The following is a 25,847-nucleotide window of genomic DNA, read 5'->3' as shown; positions in this document are numbered from 1 at the left end:
TTTTCAGTACTCTGCAGACAGCATTACTTGAGACAAAGTCAAGATCCATATGTTACAGCCATAAATTTAGTCCTCAGAACTGACTTAGCAAAATAAGCTGTAAAATTGATTTAACACAAGTAAGCAAAACAATCAAAGTCTAAAATAGCTTTTAAATCACTTTTGAAGGGTGTTGGTAACAAAGACCTTCCTGTTCTCAAACCCAGAATCCTTCTTGCAACCCTTCTCATAAAAGCACCATAAAATCAGAATCATTCACTCCTGAATTAAGACTCAAGCTTCCATTTCATTTTTCCATTGCACACTTTACTTTTCTTGACATATCTCTGAACACACACTGGGATAGATCAAGAATGGAGATCTTTACCCCAGTTATGGTAGTATATTTGGGTTATTTCACCTTTCTCATTTTTTTCTTGCTCTTTCTGTTGGATGTGTCTTTACTTTCCCACAGCTTCAAAAACCATGGTGTGGAAGGACTGTTTATTACATACATAGAAGGCAAACAAGAGAAACTGGTTAAAGCAGATCAAAATATGGAAAATCAGTAGCTAGCAAAGCAAAATGGTGACTAAAGCAATTAGATAACAAACAGCTAATGAAGTTTAGGATGGAAGAAGGAAAGGTTGATGTTTGATGTATGTATGTATGTACATTGCCTGATCAGTGAAAATGATACAGGAATCATAGAAGATGAGAATGAAAGTAGTTATTTTGTCCTGCCTGAAGGCAAAAATCAACTTGGATGATCTACGTGCAATCATTTCTTAAAGACTTCTAAAGTGGAAATTCCTTACAGGCAGGTTATTTCAGTTCTTTATTATCTTCATCCTTAGAAAGTTTCCAGTAATATGTAGTAGACTTCCCTGCTGCAATCTTACTCAATCGTTCATCTATGTTACATGATGAACAATTCACTTTAATTTTGTTGCTGCCTTTTATCTATTTAAAAAAAATAACGTTATCTGAGAGTCTTTTCTCTTTAGGCCGAATAAAACCAGGTCACTCAATTTTTCTTTCTAGAAAGAACTTTGATAATTTTGGTCCTTTTTCATTTCAACTTCTACATTTTTCAAGGTGTAGGGTATTGATGTAGTATATTTTGTATCACTGGTCAGTTTGGAGAGAGGTTATCTCATCAAATGAAATTCCCCTGATGCCTAATTTTGTGCAATAAAATCTAAAATACTGTGCATATGTGCCTATTGATGCTGAAAGTAGTCTTACAGGCTTTAAGTGACTGAATGGCATTGCTAAAATTATAGTTTAAGTTGATATGTACAAGACCATCTTCTTACATTAAAATTGAGGTGTCATAAAGTACAGTAAAAAATGTCAAATACTGTGGCTTAGCTATCGATATATTAAGGACTGTCAATTTGATCTGCAATTTGCAGGCATAGTTCCAGTTATTTTGGTAATAACAAGTGCAAATACAAGCAGTTTGATGTCTATATTTTACATAGCTACCAGTAATATTACATCCTACTTATCCGATTAAATGATTACAGGTAAACAAATTATATCACAGATATGGAAAGCTATAAAAACAATTAGACAACCTACATTTCTGTCAATCATTTTTTTTAATACAGATAAACATAGATTCTAAAGACTCATAGTTCTTTTCCTGAAGTTGTCACTTCAACTTAATAATTCCACATAGTTTTTACAAGTTTTATGTATCTTAATATAAACAACAACAAAACCAAAAACAAATAAAAAACGGAACATACAGCTGTGGTTTAACTTATCTTAAAGCATTTTACCAACAGTTATTATCAAAAGAAATAGATAATTAACTACTTAGCAAATCTAATAGGCAAGTCCTGCAGAAATGAGCAAGGAACACCTTAGGAAACGGTTGTTTTTTTCCAAACCCAAAGTTGAAATTTCCTTCTCTGTTGAAGCTTCAAGTTTTAACAATTAAAATGTATGAAATACTAGGACATAATATGGATTAATTCACCCAAACTTCTTATTACGTACCCCTTGTAACATGCATGTATCATACTGGCATAGAATGAAATAACATGGTAAATTGGACTAGCATGAGTCAAATAGTTTTAAAGGCTATCTATCTATTAAACACCAAACAGGCATCCTAAAAATATGCCTGGCATAAAGAGAGCTCTGCAAAAAGATTCTAATAATTCGTTCAGTACCTGATGTCGTTCTCTCAGCCTCATGACTGAAGCAAGCTGGTTTATGAAAGAATTCATCTAGGCCAAGTAATGAGATTGCCTGACTAAATTAATACTGAGAAAAATATGTCTTCACAGAAATATACAGCAAGCAAATAAAAGTGGTAAATAAAATTAGATTAGCACAAAACATCTATATATTTTGACAAAAATTAGAAAATACTTCAAGCTTTCTTCTTTGTGCTAACTCTCCCCCCCTAAAAATAAAATTAAAAAAAATAAAAATAAAAACAAATAAATAAGAAAACCAACTTACAACTCACTACCACAAGAAAAAAAAAAAAAGAATAACAAAAAAATAGTATACTAACAATTGCAAAATTTTATGCTAAAAAAAAAAAATCGAGAATTCCTGACATAAAAATGGATCCCTTTAATGTCCCTTCCTTTGAATTATGGGGCAGATAATAAATCTATTAAAAATTTGGTGATTTGGGATTGTTTTAGTAATATATTGAGGCATCATAGGACTCGAGATAAAATTTTACTTTCCTCTCAGTCATAGTTTTGGGATTTAATAGTTATATTGCAGAAAATATATCTGTATCTCAATTTAGGGATTTTCAAACTAGGGATTTTAAGTTCTATTAGACAGGTAATGACTCTTAAATCTTTCCAGCATTGGCTAGGGACTGCACTAATTCACTCTTTATCATTAGTCTTATCCAACATCGCTAATTACAAAAGTGATGGTAATCAACAGGTCTAGTACTTTGAAAGTAAGTAGGAGAAGAAAAGTGTAAGTATGCATTACAGGGTTTGGATTTTCTTTCATAAAATTCTTGAAAAATGTTGTATGTCCATATAAGCAATATTCAAAGTGGCATAAAAAATGTAGTGCAAATAAACTATAGGTAAACGAAAGATAAAATTGGTGGTATTTCCAGATGAATCTCAACTTAAAATATGGTAAAATATTTTAATTGCAAATTTACATATGTTAATGCATAATTACAGACGTTTCCTATGGCAAAATCTCATTTTGAAGACTAGCTGTTGCTCAGTGCTGCATTCGGCTGTAAGGAAGCTCATCCTTGGAGTAGATACCCTTGGTCTTCAACAGACATTGATCCAAAGGTGTGTGTTTTCAACAGTGTTTGGTAGACAGCAAAAAAGTAATAAACTGCAAGTGAAATAATAAACTAATGAGTGGTAAAAGCTTGACTCAATTACTTTGAGTTATCCTGAATTAATAAATAAAAAATAAAGTGAGGGAACGGACTTGCCTTAAAGGGACTCAGAGAGTCAATTAGGAAAAAGACATATAATAACACAGTGGAGAAAGAGGTAATGGGGAAAAAAAAAAAGTTCATGTGTTACCAGACTAAAATATAGCTTAATAGGTATTTGTTTTACACTGAAAAAAGGGATTTCTTTCCTTAAATTGAAATAAGTTAATGATAAATATATTATAAAAAAACACATAATAGAAATATATACTTTTCATCTCTATTTATTTCATACAAAAATATGTTGTACCATATATTAATTACTAGAACTGTTCTTTTTGTTTTCTTTCAAAATAATTACCACACTTTTAGTCTGGATCATTGGTTACGTCGTTTTCTGGAAGTTGTGGAACCTATTAATTCTATGCCAGGCAATCCTTGACCTAGTCTGTCACAGATTTCCAAGACACTGAATGCAACAAATCTTAAAACAGATAATGCAGTTTTCAGAATGGAGATCTTAAGTTACTTATTCAGAAACAGAAGAGAGAAAACATTACAGACTGAAAGCATCCATCCTTAATGTTGTTGCTGATGTTTGCGCAATCTGCTAACAGAGGAATGATTTAGGTTTCTAGTCTGCTCAAGTAGTAAAAAGAATTGAGATGAAACACATCATGTCCTTGAGGGGACTACCAATAACTGGACTACCAGGAAGATGTGGCAAACTAAATACAGTAATTTTTAGACAGTAGGACAGTATGATCTGCTTCTGTGATCATCCTGTCCATACTGTAGATCTAATTAACATCCCCCACTGCCCTGTTCCCAGATTTCATCTCGTGGAAATTGTGGAGCAGCATAATTGTCCTGGAAAGGCAGGAAGTATTCCAGGTCCCGAGGGTTATATATGGCCCTAAAGATATGACCATCATTCATTTTGTGGCTCTAGATCCTGTCTTTACTATCTCACTATCTGCAGAATTTTGACTGATTTTAAAACATTCCTAGAATAATGAAAAAACACATTTTTAGGGCATTAACTATTTCCTTAAACAAATATATAAATTTCTATTTGTGATTCTGAGTTTCAGTATCGCCTTGCAGTATGGAGAAAATCTAATTTGCAATTCTGGAAGTATGGGGTTTGACTTATCTTAATAGAAAATTTGAAATGGAGTGCTGCTCTTAAGTTGTATTAAACAAATACTAAACTTAAAAACACAGGAATAGAAAGGAAAATTAGGCTCTGCATGCTTATAGGTTCCTCTTCTGTTACCTTGACAACCAGGCTGGTACTCAGAATAGACAAGGCACTTCATTCTTCCATCAGATAACATTTAACATTTTATTCGGTTTGTACTAGCAGGAACATGAAAACTAAACCTCAAACAAAATTAAGTTCATATGTGCAATAATGTATATTAAATCCAAAATAAATCGATATACATGAGTATTGTGGTGTAGCCCCAGCAGGCACCACCCAGCCATTTGCCCACCCTCCCCAGGTGGGATGGGGAGAGAAAGGGAGGTAAAAGCGTGAGAGCTCAGGGGCTGGGGCAAGGACAGCTCGGTGGGGAAGACAGAAGCTACACGAAGAAAAGCCTGACCGGGCCCCACTGGCTGCTTCCCACCGGCAGACAGGTGCCAGCTGCTCCATGCCAGTGGGGCTCCTCACGCTCAGTGGTTTATCGGGGAGACAAATGGCATCACTCTCAACGTTCCCCTTCCTCCTCCTCAGCCCCGGCTGTCACCGCTGAGCGTGAGGCCGGGCAGTGTGGGACATCCCTTTGGGCAGCCTGGGCCAGCTGTCCTAGCTGGGTCCCCTCCAGCTCCTGGGGCACTCCCAGCCCCTCGCTGGCAGGGCAGCGCAAGGAGTTGGGAAGGCCTCACCTCTGTGCGAGTGTTGCTCTGCAACAGCTTAAACATCTGCGTGCTGTCACCACTATTTTCAACAAAACCAAAACGCAGCGTTGTGTAAGCCTCTATGAAGAAAATTAACTTTGTCTCAGTCAAAACCATGACAATGAGAATGATCATTTTGAGAAAGGGAAATAATACATTGTATTGAATGCTAAGGCATTGCATTTGTTGATAGAAATTATCTGGAGAAAAGAGATTATAGATATTTCACCAATGACTTAATGTTTTGGAATTTCTTCCTGAAGTATTTTTTAGGCTTCTATGCATCTATTTGTTTTACAAGAGGAACTTTTCAGACTTAGTGTCTGAAATCTCCATTAGATCACTGTTATCTTGGGGCAAAATCTTGTAGAAATAGTTGAGAGGGAAGCTGAAGATTAAGTCTCCTCTGGCTTTGGTGAAGCTGAAATGCAAGTCTCCCCTGGCTTTCGCTAGGCTAAACTCCAAATCTCCTTCCACAACAGTGGAGGGATTCGGACTCAATGTCTGAACACAATTCTAAACCACGTGATCAGCTAATCCAAAATACTTACCAGATGATACACAAATCTGTTAGAAAGCATTAAAAAAATTATTGCATCCAATTAGATCCACAGTTAGTAAATTACATATTCACCATATTCACTTCATTTTAAGGGATAAAAAATGTTTCCATTAGTTCTTGATTGTTAACAAAATAGTAATTTATGAAATTCCTTTTAAAGTTATAAGAGATTTTTTGCTTGAGGAAAGGTGGTTTAAATTCTGAGCCTGGTTGGGATTTGTTCCATTGCAGTTAAGCTTTTCATAAAGAAAGGTGAATAATATGCTAATGACTATTGGTAAGCAAGCACTACAGTATTGATCAGTCACAAAATACAAAGGACAAGAATAAAGATTAAAGTTTGCAGATAATTACCCATGTAGATGAGTAGGTTAAAACAACATAAACTGAATACACTCCTACTCACTGATAGAATAAAGTCCCCACATACCTTTAGCTCTAATAAGTATTTTATTTCAAGGATAAGAGAAAAAAAATAATTAAAATATTTCATATCTTTTTTTGTGCCAGTCCTAAAACCAGAGCACATTGTATGCACCATTCCAATGTGTCATGCTTACTTTCAACTTATATAAATAGCCAGCAGTGAATGAAGATATTGAAAGTCTTTATTCTTGCTGCTTTCTCCTCTTTATTATACCCAAAGTAATCTTAAAATACTTTTAGCAGTAATTTATGTCTACCCAGCAAAATCATGATGTTCCTGTACTACAGAGAAGAACTTATTAGTTTTAACACAGGAATTTAACTGATAGTATTTGGCCTAGGAAACAGTAAGAGGGAAGACATAGCAGTGCTGGCTGCAATGCAGGAGTGATTGCAGTAAGGCAATGTGTACCAGCACTGCCTGCTTGCTTCTCTGTGGTGCTCACTGCTGCTTCAACCAAGAGAGCAGAATGAATGACACGTGGCAGAATCCACATTAGCAGCCTTGATAAGCTTACTCTTACTACCAATCACACCTTCATTTTAATGTGTACTCAAAAATCAGAAACAGGTGTTTGTGATGGCTTCTCAAGTGCTTAGTATTCAATAATACCTACTCCTAAATCTTTCAGTGGTAAGAGTATCTCTGACTTCATTAAGAGCAGCATTAGGTCAGTCCTAAGCTCTTGGGAGAATGTCACTCTGATGTACCAAGTAACCTGGATGTAAGCAGAAGGCACGCAGAATATTTCTGAATTTTATATAGACAAAGGGCTTGATTTTTTCTTATACATGTATGAGATGAGCTTAATCCCCTTAAAGCTTAAACACCATATTCATTATTTTCTTTTGTACATAGAAACAAATTGAAAGATTGTGTATTTAAAAAAAAAAAATATACCAGGAATTCTGTCCAAGTTTGAAAGTGATTGACATTTTTCAAATTCTTAGTTTTATGGTTAATCCTCCTAGGATGAAATAAACTGGGTGGTTGTCAATAAATTAGCTACAAAAATAACTCAATTCATTAGCTTATCCAAATCTGTGGAAACATTTCTGAAAACTATTCTGACACCTCTAACTCTGTTACCTGGACTCACAATATCCTTGTTAGGATTCACATCCTAAAATGTGATCTTGCATCAAAAGACTGAACAGTACCTTCCATGCAGGAGAGTGTTTTGTTTTGTTAGGACTACTCATCTTCTCATTTAGTCACTGGCCCTTCCAAGACTTTATGTCTCTAGAGCCTGCCTCAAGCTATGAAGTTCTACTACCACCAATCATCTGATAAAGTTGATTGAAACTGCATGCAGACACTACTAGTGTGAAACAGGGGGCAGAGGGAAAAGTGATTAATAGGAAATTTTGAAATATTTTAGTGAGCATTGTTTTTCTACAAATTGACATAACAGATATGCAGGTATACTACAGAAATCAAAGCTATTAATTGATTAAGATGGCTTTGCCCTTCAGTGAGATTTTGTTTAGTTTACTATACCACAGCATAGCTCAGGAAAAAAAAAAAAAACAACACAGAATGAAACTGCCAAAGATACTAATAAAATATTGCCAAGCCATAAGAGAGAAATGAAAACAAACAAGCAAACAAACAAAAACAACAGCAACCCCGGAACAGAGTTAGAAAAAGGCAGACATAAACCAAAAGATCAGATTTTGCTGCTGAAGAGTGTCAAAGAAGTAATTTGGATGAATCTATGGAGCTCAAAAAAAATAAAAAATACAAAAAAAAAATGTCCAGATGTAGAAATCAGAAAATATATTTTGGATTAAAAATATTAGAATTTCATCATTATAACATGCATTTACACTTATTCTATATCATGACTTTAATATTCAAACATTTTTAAATATATTATAACAGCATTAAGCCATTTGTATATACCTGTTACGGTGCTTAAATTTTTTGGATAGTTGGAATTAGTTAGCCCTTAACCCTAATGTATATCATCAACATATATGAAGTATATACTTACAGTTTACTAAATATATTCTCTTGCGCTTTCTTGCTAAAGTAATTCATAAATAAGCAGACAGGAGACAAATTATGTAAAACAGCTAATATGACAGCTAAGGATTGTTACTTATGGGCAAGAAATGTTTTTTTGGGATAAATCTTTGAAAGGGGATAAAAGAAGCAGCAATATCTGAGCCTTCGAATTCCAGTTGCTATAGCAACTGCTTGTATTTTTAGCTATCATAACTTTAACAATTGTAGAGAATATCAGTGCTGGTCTCTACCTCTTTTTCCAAATAAAGGTCCATATGTTGCTGCAGCGCAGGAAATTCTAAATACTGTTTTGCACATATAACATATCTTGCATGTCACTTTGCCAACTTTGCCTTATGGCAGGGGAAAAAAAAATAAAAAGAGGCCAGAATCATTTGGCCTTTTAATGGCATTAAAGAAAAATTGCAACTAAGCCTTAAACCTTCACAGAATTCACTCCATTCAGAATGTCTTTTTTTTCCAATCCTTTGTCTTTCTAGGCCATGCATGTTTCATTCCCTACCATTCCCTTCTGATATTTCAACTCATGATTTTCCAAATCTAAATTTATTTTACACAAATAAGTCATTAGAGGGCGACAGTCCAAACCACTAAAAAATAAAATAAAAAAAATCCCATTTTTTTTTTTGGATCAGATATAAGTAGACAAACTAGTTCTGGTTTAGGGGAAACTTCTCATACTTCATGGAAAACCTTGTGAAAGACAAGTTGTCTGTTAGATTGCTTTCAGCTTCCTTCCTATTTCTATCCCTCCCTATGGACTAGATTGTGGCTGAAATCCTGCTTCCTAACACCTGCAGAGAGGGCCAAGACAGTTGCTTATCTCAGTCTGTTATTTTCATATATAAAACATGTTAAGTTTTGGCTTTTTCTTAGGAGTACAATTTATTTGTTCTTAATGAAATACATCCCAGGAATCACAGCAATGACAGGGTAAGAGTAGTATATAACCAGCCTTGCTATTTGCAATAAAAACCCCACAACTGTACCATAATCATGTAGAAGGTGCAATTTGTATCTTCAATAAATCACGTTAAAGCCAAAGCAATCACCATAAGTAGAGTGTGATTACACATCGCCTGACTCTTAACCACAGTTTAAACGACAAGACAAGATGCTGTCTTGGCTGTTGCCTTTTCCTTTAAGCACAGCAAAACACCTAATCAAAACAAGATGCTCTGAGACACAGCATGCTGCTCAAGCTAAAATCCAAGCACACAAATGCTGGGGCTGAATGCGATGGGCTGTTTTAAGAACACTCGCTGCAGTAGAAGTAACAAGAACTAATAGGCGTTCCGCGGATGTGCCATAGATTACTCCCTGTCTAGTTTCAACTACGGAAGTGTAGGCAGTTTCCCTTCGGGTTTGAGCTGTGAAGCAGGAGTAGGAATTGTGTGGTCTGCGATTCAGGTCCTGTGGGTGTTATGAAGGAGAGTCAGTACCAGTGCCTTTTTTTTTATTATTTCCTATTTTTTCTTCTCTTTTTTTTCTTCCCCTTTCAAATTCTGCTTTTACTAATAGGAAAACTGTTAATGAAAACTTACAATCTAGGACTAGCAGAAGTAGCAATGAAATATGACTGTCGGGTATGTCTTGCCTAACCTCTTGTTGGTCCATAATCTGTCTATAGATGCTGCCAACGAAAGCAAAATACATCTTAAAATTTAAGTATATTGGTATCTCTCTTGTATCTGTTTTACTTTAAAAAAATCTAAAGTGCTATCGAAGCGCAAAAGAATATGCAATTGAAACCCAATTTTATAAACAGTCATAGAGACTTATTTTCCAAAATAATCATTTAATTGTGGGGTTTTATACTCTGAATTTAAATGAACAATTAAACACTCCAAGGGTGACTATAAATAAAATTCCAGGACGATTCAAAAGCAGCAAAGGGTTATGATACTTTGGTTGCCATCCAAGTGCCTTCAACAAAGAAAAAAAAAAAAAAAAACCTTCTGACCTTCTAATTAGGCCCAGCTCAATTCTGCAGATAATGCATAATGCACTTTAAAAGACATCGGATAGTCATATTGCCCTAAGAGGCATTAAGTTGTATGGACTGGGAAGAGGGATTTATAGTCTTTAGTATCTTCCAATTTATTTTACTTTGGTGAGTGAGAACTGAAACAAGCAGTGCACAGGGTACAGGGACTGCAACTCAGTCTGCACCCAGCAACATCCCCTTAGTACATCCAGCACACAGCCAAAGGCCTGTTCTCATCACCCAGAACTAATAACCAGTCATGGCTAAATTGACTTGGTCTTACAGTGGAGCCAAGCGTAGCACTGTGATCCATTGAGGGAACACTGGAGAAATCCCACCAGAGTCAGACTGCCTACATGCTCAAAGCGAATGCCAACCTTGCTGCATTAGGCAAGTACGCTCAGCATCTTTCAGGTTTAAGCAATAGCAGCCCTTTGCCCTTCAAACATAGGGCAAATGTAGGTCTGCAACTACTTTTTGCTACCCTTAAACTACATTTTCTGACTTGTCACATGGATTAAATTGAACTATTCTGAAAAGTTACATTTGGCACAAGAAAGCATGGCAGAAATATGCTCTTGAGAAATATTTTCCAAGCCCATTTCAACTCTGCCAAATTCATTTGTGGAGCTCAGTGAACAACCTCATAGAATAATTATTTACTGAACTTAAAATGAATTCACTTTGGCCTTGGCCCTCCTGTGTTTAATTTCTGAAAACAAAATGCAAGTCAAGACCTACTTCTAGGATACAAATTTCTAAATGTTGAAGAACAACTTGGGAACTTTGTCTCCTCCTGCACTGAGCACTACTATCTCTACAGAAAGCACTGCTTCTTACATTTGGAAGCAAATTCTTTGTCCCAGATATATGTCTACACATGAGTAAGGCAGGTGCAGCTAAGAGGTACTTGCACATAAAAGTAAATCAGTGGAGGAAGACGCTATGTCTTCACACATGACTCAATAAGCTAGAAAATAATGTGACCTCAGACTCTACAAAAACATAGCCATACATGCAAATCCCCGTGCTCACAAATTATGTAATAGCTTAATTTTAATACTTGTGTGGTCAAAAAATGAGAAACAGTACAAGAAATTCCATGATCGTCTCCATTTCTTTTCTTAAAGATCTAAAGTCATGCTGCCTACTTAAAGCTAGTTTTTGCCATCATCAGGTAACTAAAGAGCAGAAGGAGTACCACATGATTTAGATGAAGAAGTCAGAACTAACAAGCATAACGAGGATGACAAATATGCAATATTTCATTTTCAGAGCAAGCCATTTGTAGTTATATTTATGTGAGGAAAGAAAATTACCTTCCAAAATATGTGTTCAGTAGATTTTAATAACTGTATTTGAGAAGGTAGCAATCCACATTTTTTAAACATGAAAATATTTCTCAAAAGCAAATCTATTAAGACATCTATTTTACAAAGGATGTACTTATAAACTTGATAAAGAGAGAAAAATCACAGAGAATCAAACATGAAATACTGCAATGATTCATGTGTATTATTAGCTTGTCTGAAGGCACCGTATAGGCAATCAGGGCCTACTGATGAGTTGTGAGACCTGATGCTCCCAGTCAGAAGTGTCACCATTGTTTCCAGATAGTGTCTATCTACCATTTGGGAGAAAGGTGAGCAATCACAGGCAAACACAATATATATCCCTTCGAGGAAATAAAACATCATGGCACAAAACTATATAATTTTTGTCTCATCTTTTCAGCTAAGACATTTTTGAAAATATCTTTGAAATAATCTTTAAGAAAATAGAAATAGCAGGAAAGAATTAAAAGCCAAGACAAAGACCATTTGCATTAAAAGGAAAAAAATCTGTATATGTGAAGTCTTTCAAACAAGACTCTTTTGTGGAGTAAGAGAAAAAAATAATTTAGATAAACCACCTCCTTTTGTTTCCTTAAGCTGAGAGAATAAATATATGCAAACAGAAGTTCTGTCTGTTCCAGAAAATATCTGTGATTCACAGCTGATTGCCAAACTCACATTTATCAGAGCAGCATGAATCAAAGCAGGTTGTTTCATCTTGCTTTTACTGAATTTTGGTTAAGACTTTATTTTCTGTTAGTTGTCATAGAAACATGTGCAGAGCAAATTAAAGCAGATAAAGCAGTGCTGCCAAAAAAAAAATAATAAAATAAATCCTATTCAGGCTGTGCTGATTAATGCTTTCTGAGATACTTAGGAAAGTGTGGCACCCATATACAATTATACAATTTGATACTATTGAAAAGTATGTTTTCTGACACTAAAGCTTTATACAATCACATGTCCAGCTACAGTTTAGTGAAATGTTTATTACTATTCCCCAGAATTCAACAAGTCATCTTTTTAGCATATTTCAGCATTTGCAATTGCTTCAAATGCACCATCTAGAGAGGAAAGTAAGAATAAGAGTAACAAAAAAAAAAAAACCTCAGAGAGAAATCGAAAGAAAAAGAGTGACAGAAAGAAACAAAGACTGAAAGAAAGAAGTACAAGCTCATTGAATCTATTTATAAATTATAGCATCTTTGTATGTGAAGCTTCTTCCTTTCCCTTACAACTCTTTCAGAAAAGGTCAAGTAACCGTCTAACTTTCCTATTATAAAACAGACCCCAACTCCCTTTTCTCACAGCAAGTTCTTATTTTGACTTATGAAAAATTGAAGGGTATATATATATACATCCACACACACGGCTGTCAAGAAAGGTGAAGGTAGGAACACCCAAAGTACAGCTGTGGCACAGAGAAACTGTGCTAGATCTCTTCTGAGAGCAGTCACAAGCTGCACTATCCCAAATCCAACTAAAGTACAGTGTTAAAGACCCTCTTTCCAAAATGCTGAGCAGTGAAACAAGTTAGCCCGTAAGCATACGCAGTACTCCTAGCAAGGCCCCTAAAGATTTATGGTTTGTTCACCTGTCTACCCCCAACATAACCTTCTTTTCAGACCTCCTCTAGGGACACCCCTTACCACTTTTCTTCTGTATCCATCGGGGTCACTCAGTACAAGCGCAGGCCATGACGGGAAGGAGTGCTACTTGCAGAGCTGGGTAGGATGAAAACCGGAGGCTGAACAATGGGTGGGCAGCATGAGAAGCACAAGCCTCAGCATGCTGGTGAGGATAGCCATGCGTCTTGTGCCAAGTGCTCTGTCCCCTGCCCCTGGAAGGCAGTCTCTACTACAGTCTCTACTACAGCCATCTCCAATGAAAGAATCCCAGTAAGCTTTAACCCACCCCACCATTGGCAGTTCTAGGTGTACTTCTGTAGTATCCCCTGGTGGGATCACTAATAATTTGTATGTGGTACAATTATGTTACATAATTTTCACATGGTACAATTGTTAATTATGGATATGACCTGACATTTCCTCTGAGAAAGATCTCTGCTGATACCAGCCCTAAAGGATCTCCATTTTGTTTTCTCTCACTGACTTCAAGAGCAATTTCTGAGTCCTATGTCAATACATTATCTTTGTACTGGAAATTTGAGAATTTATGTAGTGTCTGACATATTATCAGTGGGCTACCATCTAAGATATCCTGGAAAATGCTACAACTTGGAAGCAGGTGCAACCTGATCAAAGTTGAAGGTGGCATGAGGATGTCACGATGTGGGCTATGCTGTGCAGGACAGCGAGGGACTCATTTGCTTCCAGACTTGAGCCATCACAGCTGAATGTGGGGTTACCCTGGATAATAAGATACTGGGGAGAAAGACTTCTTCAGGGTCTCACTTTTGGCATAGCAGGTGTGACACTTTATTACTAATAGAGAATAGATATGACATTAGAGCACTACCCAAGTAAACCCTTGGGAATGCACAGTGTAAGCAGAAGGAAACAAGGCAACTGTTGTTTGATTCCCTGAAGACAAATACAGTTAATAAGGCCGTGCCCTCTTCACTGCAGTCTCTTGTTTAAATCCAGAAAATAAGAGTTTGAAGCTAGGATTGTTGCTCACCACTTTCAATGGAACATTAGGCAGATGAGCCATGTAACTTTATATACAGGCAATGCTATATTTCCCAGGTCAGAAGACCTTGATCAGTAACCCATCACGCTCCACAAGAGGACATGAACTCTTGAAATCAGATAAGAAAGTAACCTCAGCTGAGAAATTCTCAGATTCCAGAATTAAGATTGTCTATACACCAAACAGTCATGCAAAATTAATCAAACCCTAAATATCAATTTTCTAAGTGGAAAAAAAAAAAAAAAAAAAAGCTGTATTATTTCTAGGTTATTCCAAACATTTACATTGACTGCAGTATAATATTTATATGGATAGAACTAGACACAATATAGTTAGTATTTTTAAATTGTACAATATAACAGTAAAAACCAGCCTCTTATCAGTATAAGAATCCTCTTGTACTACTGAAAATGCACATGTAAAGATGGATGGTGATTTATTAAAATGGGAATCTATTAAATCATATGTAACATGACTTAAAACTCACTAAATATATTAAGTTCAGATCAAAACCCATGTTTTCTTACATGTGATACAGTTGCTGAAATTGAGACAGAAGGTATGTCTGAAAGATTATTAACTTTTTTTTTCCCTTTTTAAAAACAAATAAATAAATAAAACAAAATTCTGCTGCTTAGTGAAGACTCTAGATACAAAGTTCTCACCAGAAGGGTACTAATATGTAGACGAAGGAGTTGATAATGATGGAATTGCTAAGACTCATAATTACAGGATGCTAATAGAGAGCATTTTAATTATCCATATTTAATTGAGGAGACTGAATTCTGAGTTGCATATCAATGGCAGAGATCCTTATAATTATATACCCTTCACACGTCTTTCCACAATAGACTGCGTTCACAACAAATACAATTGAAAGCATTTCAGAGTGATAGAATAATGCAAATGGTGACACTTGCAACTTACTAGTGAGGTTTTGTCATTGCTGGTCTGAAGCTGGCCATATGCTCATAACACTGGTTTTAAAATTCACAAAGGAATTCTGAGGGTATTTTGGTTTCTCAGAAGAACAGAGGCATCACATAGTTTTTAGTTGTTTGTTAACTCAGAAGGGAATGTAGCCTCACTGTCTTACTGACTGGAATTTGAAGTCTGACCATGACAGACACCAGAAGCAGGCAGTCCCTGGGGAAAAAAAAAAGACCTACAATTGCTACTGTCCTATGGTCTGGCCATCCTGTAAGTTAATATGTAGTGCGCTAGCAGAACAGACATCTGAATTTCTTTTTTTCAGGCTGGAACCATTATGCCACTAAACAGACAATATTACATTCTAGCTCTCAGACTTTGTGGAGAACTAAAATTTTGTTTAAATTTTATTATTTTTAATAATGCCTGTCTCACATTGATTTCATCCAGTAATTACTTGTAATATTTTCGCAGTGAATGCCAGGTGTGATTTGGATCCTATAAGCACATTTCACCCATGTAATCTTAATATACTTAGTGCTATAACTACTCTTTGTGAAGACTGGTAAATATAAAAATAAAATGCAAAATTAATGTATTACCTCTTTCTCTATGAATTTCTGACACGCTTGAAGTGACCGCAAAAAGTGTTCTTTATAACTCCAACAGAGGAAAAGATTTAATACTAGAATATATTAAAATATGAGAGCATATATAAATTATCTGATTCTATTTTCAATTTAATGGACAAATGAAAAAATCATGACCATGTGCAACTTGACATCCTGATACTCCTCTGCTAAGAAGAAGAAAAAAAGAATATTTAAAACTCAGTATGAAATAATATTTGTGTATATTAATTAAAAATAAAAACAAGGCTACGCTGGCCTGGGAGATGGCCAGGGACACTTTCAGAGATCCTGTTATTCACTTTTCAAACCATGATTTAAATAATATAGCTAGTTAATCACTTCAACTTACTATTAAGTTTCTACTGATGTAGAAATTAAGTGTAACTGAAGAAGAAACAAAAAATGTACTGTTGTAGGAAAAAAAATTCTTAACACAATTAATAAAAATTATATGTATTAAAACCACTTCATGTCATTTACTTTGGATTCACTAGTGCTGAAACAAGATTTGCAAGCTCTATAACATAAGACCTCTCCAGTATTTTGGTTTTTAAGCATTTCATTTTAAAACCATTTGAAAAATAAAAATGCTATTGAAAATGCTGGAGAGGAATCCTTCCAATAATCTTTAACACTACCTAGAATATGCACATTTTTGAACCTTTCAGGCAGCTGTAGTGATTACCATTTAGCACCTGAACGTAGCTCTGGTAGTTGCACATTTGGCAGCAAATAGCAAATGCTGACACTTTATCACCACCTCTTGGTATAAATTCCAACTGATAAACCCTTCTAATAGATTTATTTAATTATATATATATATATATACATACATATGTATAAATACATATGTTCCCCTTAAGGATGCAAGAAAGTTGTTTAATGAAAATTTCTGTAAATGCGTAATCTACTTAATATCAAATACTATACTCAATTTTTAAAAAGGCATTTTTCCCATAACCTACATAAGCCAGAGTACAAATTTTCTTTTAGCTTCTAAGATAGTTTGAATCCCTTTTCAACTCACTCTGACAGATTTCTGAGCCAGATGGATGTGGATCAAGAATGTATAAACATATGGCAGAAAGGGTAACCAATATCCTTTTAGCTGTGCATAAAGATTCATTTCAAAAATATATATCCAGGGTTATTAATAGTCAGTCTTGTAAGTTTCATATTTTTAAGAGGTTGTTTTAGAAGAGTGTAATCTGTTTCATTTTTCTTCAGAGAAGTACCATCACAACAGAGTCTGATAACTGCCCAGAATAATTTCCATGTTTAGCTATAACCTTTTGGGCAGCAAAACATAACCAAATCATCCCACATCACTGCATACTCTGGCATTTTCAAGTAGTTAAGAGGTTTTATTTCACCCACCCTTTTTCACTGTCACCCAGTAACGTCAATTAACACTAGAAATAGAGGGCTTTGGTTTACTTTAACTTGCATGTGTGCAAATGATGATATATTTGATGTGAGTCAATACATATGTTGGCTAGACTAAGTGTAAATGAAACCAGGAGGCAGTGCCTTCATACTGCTTTTGGAGACCTCCAAATATAATATAAGACAGTGATATAAGAAATTATTCCTGATATCCAAATTAAATCTCCTGTAGCACAACCCGAGGCCATTTCTGCCCCTTGCTTAATGAAGGGTCCTGCTTTCTCCTTCCCTGCTCTTCCTCAGCGAACTGCATATTTGCAGATGGGTATGTAATTAACACACCTAAGCCAACTTTAATCTAAAGAGCTCAGCTTTGAAACAGAGGGTCAGCATTTTAGACAGCTGCCTGCACAGGCATCCAGGGAGATGAATGAGCTTTTGAAGAATAGGTGACATCCCATGCTGCTGTAGTTTAACTAAAATTGATGAGCAATCACACCTCCTAAACACGGCACAGATAAAGTCAATTGGACTTGGACCCAAAGGACCCAAATGATCCTTCAGAAAAACCAATAGAGGAAAAAAGATCTAATATGCTTGTACTTGATTCCATTTCTCATCCATGGAAAATTCCACTTCCCTCTGAAGTGCTGATGTGGTCAAGTGGCATTTAGCTACCCTCTTTACCACTGATGGGTACAGGAGATGGTGCAATTAGTCTGCTGTACCGTTCTGTGTTCACAGCAAGCTCTCAGAGCACTGAGAGCTCCAATAGCCCAGATTCCAGTAAAGTAGAAGGAAAATGAGAAGTAAAATGAACTGAGAAAATGTGGAAAGCAAAACCTATACTCTACTCAACTCTAGCACTGCAGAGATGGGTAGATTTCCTCACACTTTTGTTGTATGCTTGTAAACAGCAGCATTTTAAAATAACATTGCTTCTACAGTTTTGCTGTAACTACAACTTTGTTCCTTTGAAGTTTCCTTGTTGACGTAACTGGCTACTTTGAAAAAGCAGTTCCCTCCGGGATGGCATCTTGAGGAATGGAACATAACTGAGCCAAATATGGTTCTAGCGTATGATGTTAAATTAAATCCTTTTGGGGCTGGGTATTAACAATGTTTATGGGAAAACTACCTTAAGCTGTTGTAACCCTCAGGCTTTAAAAAGAGTGTTGAAACATGAGTATGTTTTGGTTTGTTCCTTATTTCCTATAATATGACTATGACTAGGATTAACTTTTTAAAGTTTTCATTACAATGTACAAACAAAATACATAAGGGTGAACATCCATGTTTTCTTTCCAGTATTATGATACAAAAAGCAAGTATCCAAGTGTATGGAATTACAGTTTGCTAGAAGTTAATTACACGTTACTCATTTTTTCCTAATTAACTTGATTCTACAAAGCACAGTATCATGCATGTGCTACAGATGTTTTTTCCGAAGTCATAAATTAAATCTTAGGTTTAGACATTTATACTAATAGCTCATATGACTTGAGGAAACAGGATAATTTATTAATATGATTACTGCCACATTAAGCAGGATTTGCATGCATACAGTAAGTAAACCCACAGAGAAGATTTAATATATTGAAAGGGAGTCTAGACATTTTCAAAAAGAATTTACTAAAAAAAAAAAAGTAATTATTTGATCACCTGATAAAAAGATATGTGAATTCATTCTTTTCCTTTCTTCTTTTCATGAAAATTTACAATTAAATGTGTAACGTTTTATGTGCTTTAAGCGAAATGATAGGCTTTTCACAGCTGTAGTGTCGCCAGTCTTTCCTTTTTCAAGTGCAAAGCAAAAGAAGAATAAAAAGTGTTAAAACAAAGAATCTGGCAAATAGTCTAGGACAACAGGGCTGAAGTGTCTTCTTGAACATCTTATTTTGACGTGGCTGTGTTAAAAGTTGATTCTTACTCACGCCAGGGTATAGAAAACTGCATGTAAGGCTGAAGACATAAATGTAAGATTTTTTTTTAGTACACTACCTTTTTCTTACTAATTGTAAACAGGATGGTCTTAAAAGTTTCTCAGTTAGACAGAATATTAGGCTGTGATCCTTGCCAAATCTACCATTTATGCAAGCAGTCCTTCAAAGTCAGCAGCCTAGGTCTTATGCCCTATATAACTATGTCTGAAACACAGAATAAAATACAAAAAAATAAAAAATAAAAAAATCCTAACTTCTGTAAAAGGAGACACTAGACACTGAATTTTCAATATATGTATATAACTTTATGTATATGAAATATCTAGAACCACATAATTTTACACTCCCTGTCCATCTGTGCTAATGTCATTAAATATATATATATATATATATATATTTTCTTTCCTGAAGCCATCTTAAACCAGTTTTGAATTAGAGTTAATATTTACAGGACACACTAGATCTGCTGTCAATTAGAAAAATCTGACTACGGGAAATATCATAAATAAAGTCCAATCTACCACATCCAGAGGCAGTCTCATTTAGCATAGGAAATATCTGGACCCTCTCATAACACAAGCCTGGGAAGCAACTTAACATCTATTTCTCCTTCCACCCTATAACAAATTTAAGAAAAGTTAAACAAAACAAGAAATCCTCCAAATAGGTTTTGAAATCCTCCAAATAACACAGGTCAAACTGACTGTAGGACCAGTGCTTCAGTTTTGTATCTAAAGTCAGGATGTCAGCATCCTCCCACCAGAGCCTGGAGAGTGCACCTAGGAGATGAGACAAGGCAAAGTGCTTTTTCCTGTGTACTGCAGCCCTGACTACAAAGATGAGTGAGCAAGTATCTTTGCCATCATTTTTTATCTGCCAAGAATTTCTGTATTCTTTTCTCTATGCTAAAACTGAACTAAACGGAGCTGTATTTCCTTCTCGTTCACTTGTATGCAAACTTCTGTAATTTGATTGGGAGAGGTGGTGATCATGTGTTGAGTACTCTGTGAGACTTATCTCTTCATTTGTCTTTTGAAAGACAAAACATTAAAATACATATATATTAGAAGACAGACCTGTTAAATGTGAAGGGAATTTCAAAAAGAGGAGATCCAAAATCATCTGGTGACCTTCACCTCTGCAGGATTAGCACAGATAGTACCATACTATACATATAGGATTAAAATCATAAATGCACTTTCTTGGCCATCAGCTAACTTATGAATGCAAAAGTAAAATAGACAGACTCTGCTAATATGTCAGTACTCACTATACTTCTGTCCATGATGAAGACTCAAAGTAAAGTGAGAAAGCAAACAGAACACTCAGGAAGCCCAAATAATGTTTTGCATGGAGAGAGCATCTGATCAGAGCTTTTTGTTATATAACAATTGCAGCGTCCTCACCATAATTTATTATTATTATTATTATTATTTGCTTACTTATCTTTCTGTAGAAACTAAATGTAGACGGAGTATTAGTCCCACAAAAACAAGGGAGACAAAATTATTATATATGGATATTTTTTTGCTTAATTTTCTGGGCACTTAAATTTCCGCTATCAGGTTGGAGTGTTTGTTAGCCCACCTGTAACTTAGTATATAACAATAATATAGTATACAACTTAGCATACAACAAAAATACAGCGCCACTACACAAATGCAAAATGACATGTTATTCAACAGAATGCCTCTATGTAACCTATTTGAGCTTTTTGCTACCTTTGCTTGTGCCAGCAATATTACCAGTGGTCTCCAGCACACAGCACAGATGCTCCTCTTATATTGTGCATGTTTATTTTTCAAGTGAGTTCTCAAAGCAGATGTTCAAATAATCTGCAGTGTTCCCACAGAGACTGCAGGTTGAATTGGTGCCTTCCATTTGAGCCCACTAAGGGAAAGTCCTACTTCACATGTAACAACTGACGGTTAAAAACATTTGTACTACCTCTTCTCCTCTTCCCTCAATCAATACTGAATCTTACTCTATTTTTTAATTCTCTGATAATGAAAATACAAGGGGTTAAAAATAAATAAATATCAACATCTAGATAAGCTGAAAAGGGGATAAAACTGTCCTGTGAGGTACTAATCATTGTTGCTTTAATGAAATGGCTTGTTGATGGAAAACAATGATTTGTTAAGGTCAACAGCAGACCTGTGTGAGGCAGTAGTCAAACTCAAATGCTAGGAGTTATTAAGAAAGAAAACAAAATAATCCATCATAAATAATTAAAAAAAAAAAACAACGCTGCTTCTAACTGCTTGAAAATTGTACAAAACTCTTATCTCCTAATCTCAAAATGGATACAAAAGAACTGTAAAATTCAAGCAAAGATAAGTAATGCTTTCCATAAGAACCACTGAGTAGGATGAGACTGTTCAGCTTAAAGAAAAAGAGTGGTTAGAAGTTTACAAAATCACAAATTGCATGGAAATGGTACAGAGGTAACTAGATTATCCACTGCTTCTGTCTGCACAAGTACAGAGAACGCACAACTCAAACAGGTTGAAACAAACCAAAGGATGGGCTTCAACGTATAGAGCTACACTACACTGCGCAGCTCCTAGTCAGAAGACATAGTGGATGCAGAAAATTTTGCAGTTTATAGGGAAGAACATGCAAGGAGAAATATTAAAGGTTATAAAACAGAAAACTATATTGATACTAGACTCATAAATACAAAAACTGTATCAAGCTTAAGAAATCTTGTGAACCACGGTATAGTCAAAGAACAGAAGAATACCTTGAGAAAGTATCATATCTTCTTATACTGATTGTATTCCTCTTCAGGCATCAGCATATGACCACTTTAGGTCAGGATGTCATGCTACTTATACCCCTGGTCTGAACCAGTAAAGCTGTTTTCATGTTCAGGGGCCAGTTTTGATTAAATTTATATTGGAAAAGATTCTCCCTACAAGGTGGAATTATAAAACTAAACTAGGAGATAGGAGAAGACATAATAAAATAGAAAAATATATATCCTGGTGCCTAGTACAGTCAAGCCTCATCTCTGCTGTCTTGTCATTTATAGGGCAAGCAGCAAGTAGAAAATTATCTATTTTGTGTGCTTAAACATTCCTTTCACCAGGGAGAGTGACTCAAGATCTCAGAAGTTTCCAGTGACAGTTTTAACTAGCTACACAGACAAGTCTGCCTTTTAGTGATGAGTACAGATAAAAACCAAGCAATTACCCCAAGAGATACAGCAAGACACCTGCCAGACATTTGATGGTCAGAGCACTCAAACAGGAGCCAAGAGAATATTAGCTGAGATTTAGACGCTGACATCACCTGTGTTTTGGTGGGGTGTGAATAATGCAAGAGCTAGGCAGATGAGCTAATGCGATGCTGCATCTGAAATACTTTGCTGCACTGAGACGTATATTAGCAGCAGCACAGCACTGCCTGGCTGCTGGATTTATGTTGGGTTGCATTCAAGCACTCAGGAGACAGGGATAAAACTGGCATGGAGGTACTCGGAATTTTTCACATTCCAGATGTATTTCAAGACTACTAGACTGTTTACAGACTCACTTATCTATCTCACTTATCACTCTAGTGTGAAAAATTTTGACAGGTCTTGGGTTATTTCAGTACAGATCTGGGTTTTCCTTTAAAGCTTTGGCGACTGGTTCCTGTTTAGAAGTTTTGCCGTTATAATAGGTGGTAATGTGCTACACCTACACCTTTTTTATGGACTGTCATACCCACAAGGAGGAGCTCACCTCTGTTTCTGAGATGCCAAAATATGCACACACAACAGCAGATCAAAAATTAATCTGAAAACACACACACATGGACACAGCTATCCTCTAGGTAACATTTTTCCTTTCTTGATTGCAGACATATCATCTAATACACAAACAGATTTGCTACCATTGACAGTTACGAAAGGCATTCTTGCCAAAAATGAATTTGAAATACATATATTTACAGATTTTTTTTGTTTAATTAAACAAATGGAACAATTGTCACAAAAGTATTTTGCTAGAGACTTCTAACAGACAACTATCTGCTAACTTAACAAATAGGTTCTTACATTTACTAGCACTGTTGGGTTGCGTTTCATATTACAGCTCATTTTGGTAGATCTTTGTTCTAGATCCTTTTGAGGTCTGTGTTACTGTCAAGAGCCAAGAGCTTTGACAGCTGTTGCCAGCTCTGGGTGGTTTGTTTAAAACAATAAGGGAGTCGCTTAGCAACATCACATCACATATTTGGTACCCTACAGTATCTCACATTCCTAACTACTCTGCACATCCTCATGACTTAAAGGGCCACTGTCAAGTTAATAACCATACCCAAACGTGTACTTACATCTCTGTCTCCCCGTAATGAGATATATGAGGTGAGAGAAGAAAAATAGAACTTCTTATTTAAAAACTACTTGAACTTTCTTTGCAGCAGTATTTAACTTTTAACCCAAAACAGCAATATCTGTTTTCAGATGTGGCAAAGCTGATGTTTGGCTTAACAGCAATTTAGTAAAAAGCAAAACTTCTTAAACAGTTATTTAAAAATACATATATATTTCTCTGTGTACATACAATTCCTATCACATACATAATCTCCATTTTCAAACTCTTTATAAAATACTAATTTGCGATCAAAAAATCATTGGGTTATATATATGTTTTCTTGCTTTCAGGAGACATTCAAGTCATCAAGGCTGCGAGAAGGCTTATGAAACTTGTAGGGCTTTCAGACTTCTGAGTCCATAGATGGTTTAGCGTCCTTTGTTTAGATGATCAGCAGGCCTAGTCTGGGAAGAAGTCTCAACTTGGTCTAATATACCATACATTGGAAATATTTCTGCTACAGCCATACAGAAAGAAAGACTTCTGATACTTGTAAATTGCTGTACTTTTAAGAATGGTAGGATAAGTGAAACATCAGCACTCTTTCCTATTTGAAAAGTTTTGAAAAACTTGATTTTAGATATGCTGGGCGGGGGGGGGGGGGGAAGGGGGGAGATACTTTTAATGAAATTTTAAAATTAGGTTTATAACATTTTTGGCTTTGAACAAACGATTATAACTATAAAGCACATGACTTCAAAATGTCTCATTGAAAATTCAATAGTAAACCAACATGAATATCTTTACTATGAAGCATTCTTTCATCTGAGTTGCTTTAAGCAATTCATTTCATACAGTGTCACATCTCTGGCTCCACTTATGCGCTATTGTCATCTGATTTACACTTCTTTCTCCTTTAAAATTGATCCATTTTCCTCTTTATCTTATACTCTCTTGCACTTCCATTAATAAAAAATGAGGGTCATATGTACATTATAATTTTAATATAAGTTCAATGCTTGCCTAACTTTGTTTTTATTGAAGTCAGTACTGAAGCATACTGGTTATAATTGCAGTAAAGCTGAAGCTAGTACTGTTTTGGAAACATCTCTTTAAAATAAGCAGTATTTCTTTTCTTGGAGGCTGTTCACAGCTATTCAGTATCACATTAAGTCACAACACATCATTATAATCCAGATTCCTCTCATTTTGAATACTTTATCCAAGACATTCAAGGACTTTCCTCAAAACCCAGCTGAAACTCATGACTTCCTGCAATCAGCTTTCTTTTCAATTAATTAAAAATGTCTTAAAGATCGCCTGTTATTGCTAGGAAACTCCTGAACAGTTCTAAGAGTATGTCTTTGAGGGAAATCCAGAACAGAAAGATGAAAGGGGAAAGGAATTAAGAAAATCAAAAAAGAATAAGGAGGAAGAAACTCATTAAAAGAAGTAAGGAAGACAGCTCTACTCTAGAGAGAGAGAAAACAAGGTAAATGAAAGAAAAAAAAATACAATGAGAAAAATTATGGAAGATTTGGAACATCATCATAACCACCACCACATCTAGCTTTTTCTAGCACTCATGGTTATGCTTTTTTGTTTTTGAATTTACCTGCTGTGCAGTAAAGGGTAAAATTATACAGGATAACCTTCAAAGATGATAAACATACTGCCAGGTATGTTAAAGTACTTTCTTCTCTTTTGTCATCCACTGTTACACAGTGAAAGCTCTTAATGCATTAGTGGTAAAATTTTCATTATCATCCAACAGAGATTTCAAAGAGACATACAAGCAATGTAAAATAATGCAAATGCATATGGAGATCGATTGCAGCCCTTGGGCAACTGGAGGGTTGCCAGTACAATGTTCAATCTGTTACTGTTCAGCACTCAAAGTTATAGAAGTTACAGAGACCCTCTAAAAATAAATAAATAAATAAATAAAAATGGTTCCAGAGGTTTGTAGTCTTTGGCTATGATTTGGGACCAATTGAATCAAAAGGTATAGCTACACAAGAACATTGTTTACTGGTAAACTAAGATATGGAATTAAAACATCTTATGTATCCCTGGGCATGCATAATAAATACCCTACTTTCACTAGGGGATACTTTGTGCCACTTCCATGGCTTTTTCATGAGCTACAACCTGAGCATCTGAGCTAGATTTCTGCATTTTTGTTACAGTTAAAATTATAAAGATAACTTTTCTTATGATATTTCAAGCACTTTGCATCATGACTATCAGACTTTTTTTTTCTATACATTGTATGCAACTTTAGGTACTGGTTTTGCAAAGTTATAACAATAGCCAAAATATAGACACAGTAAAAGAAAGGAAGAGGCTTGTTGTCACTCGTGTGTTTCCAAGTCCCAGTC

The 25,847-nt window shown here is 35.4% G+C and overlaps 1 long non-coding RNA gene across 1 annotated transcript in view; it reads right to left on the bottom strand.

Moving 5' to 3' along the window:
- Positions 1 to 3,064: 3,064 nt before the first annotated feature.
- The window catches only part of LOC136790715 (uncharacterized), a 59,521-nt gene continuing 36,738 nt past the window's right edge, over positions 3,065 to 25,847 (bottom strand). Inside the window, exon 3 of the long non-coding RNA XR_010831138.1 lies at positions 3,065 to 3,327. This is a non-coding gene — a long non-coding RNA (uncharacterized lncRNA). The remainder of the gene's footprint in view (positions 3,328 to 25,847) is intronic.

Source organism: Anser cygnoides, chromosome 4 (assembly GCF_040182565.1).
Source record: "Anser cygnoides isolate HZ-2024a breed goose chromosome 4, Taihu_goose_T2T_genome, whole genome shotgun sequence".
Lineage (NCBI taxonomy): Eukaryota > Metazoa > Chordata > Aves > Anseriformes > Anatidae > Anser > Anser cygnoides.
The sequence above is the reverse complement of the archived record's forward strand: the minus strand, read 5'-3'. Positions and strand labels throughout refer to the sequence as shown.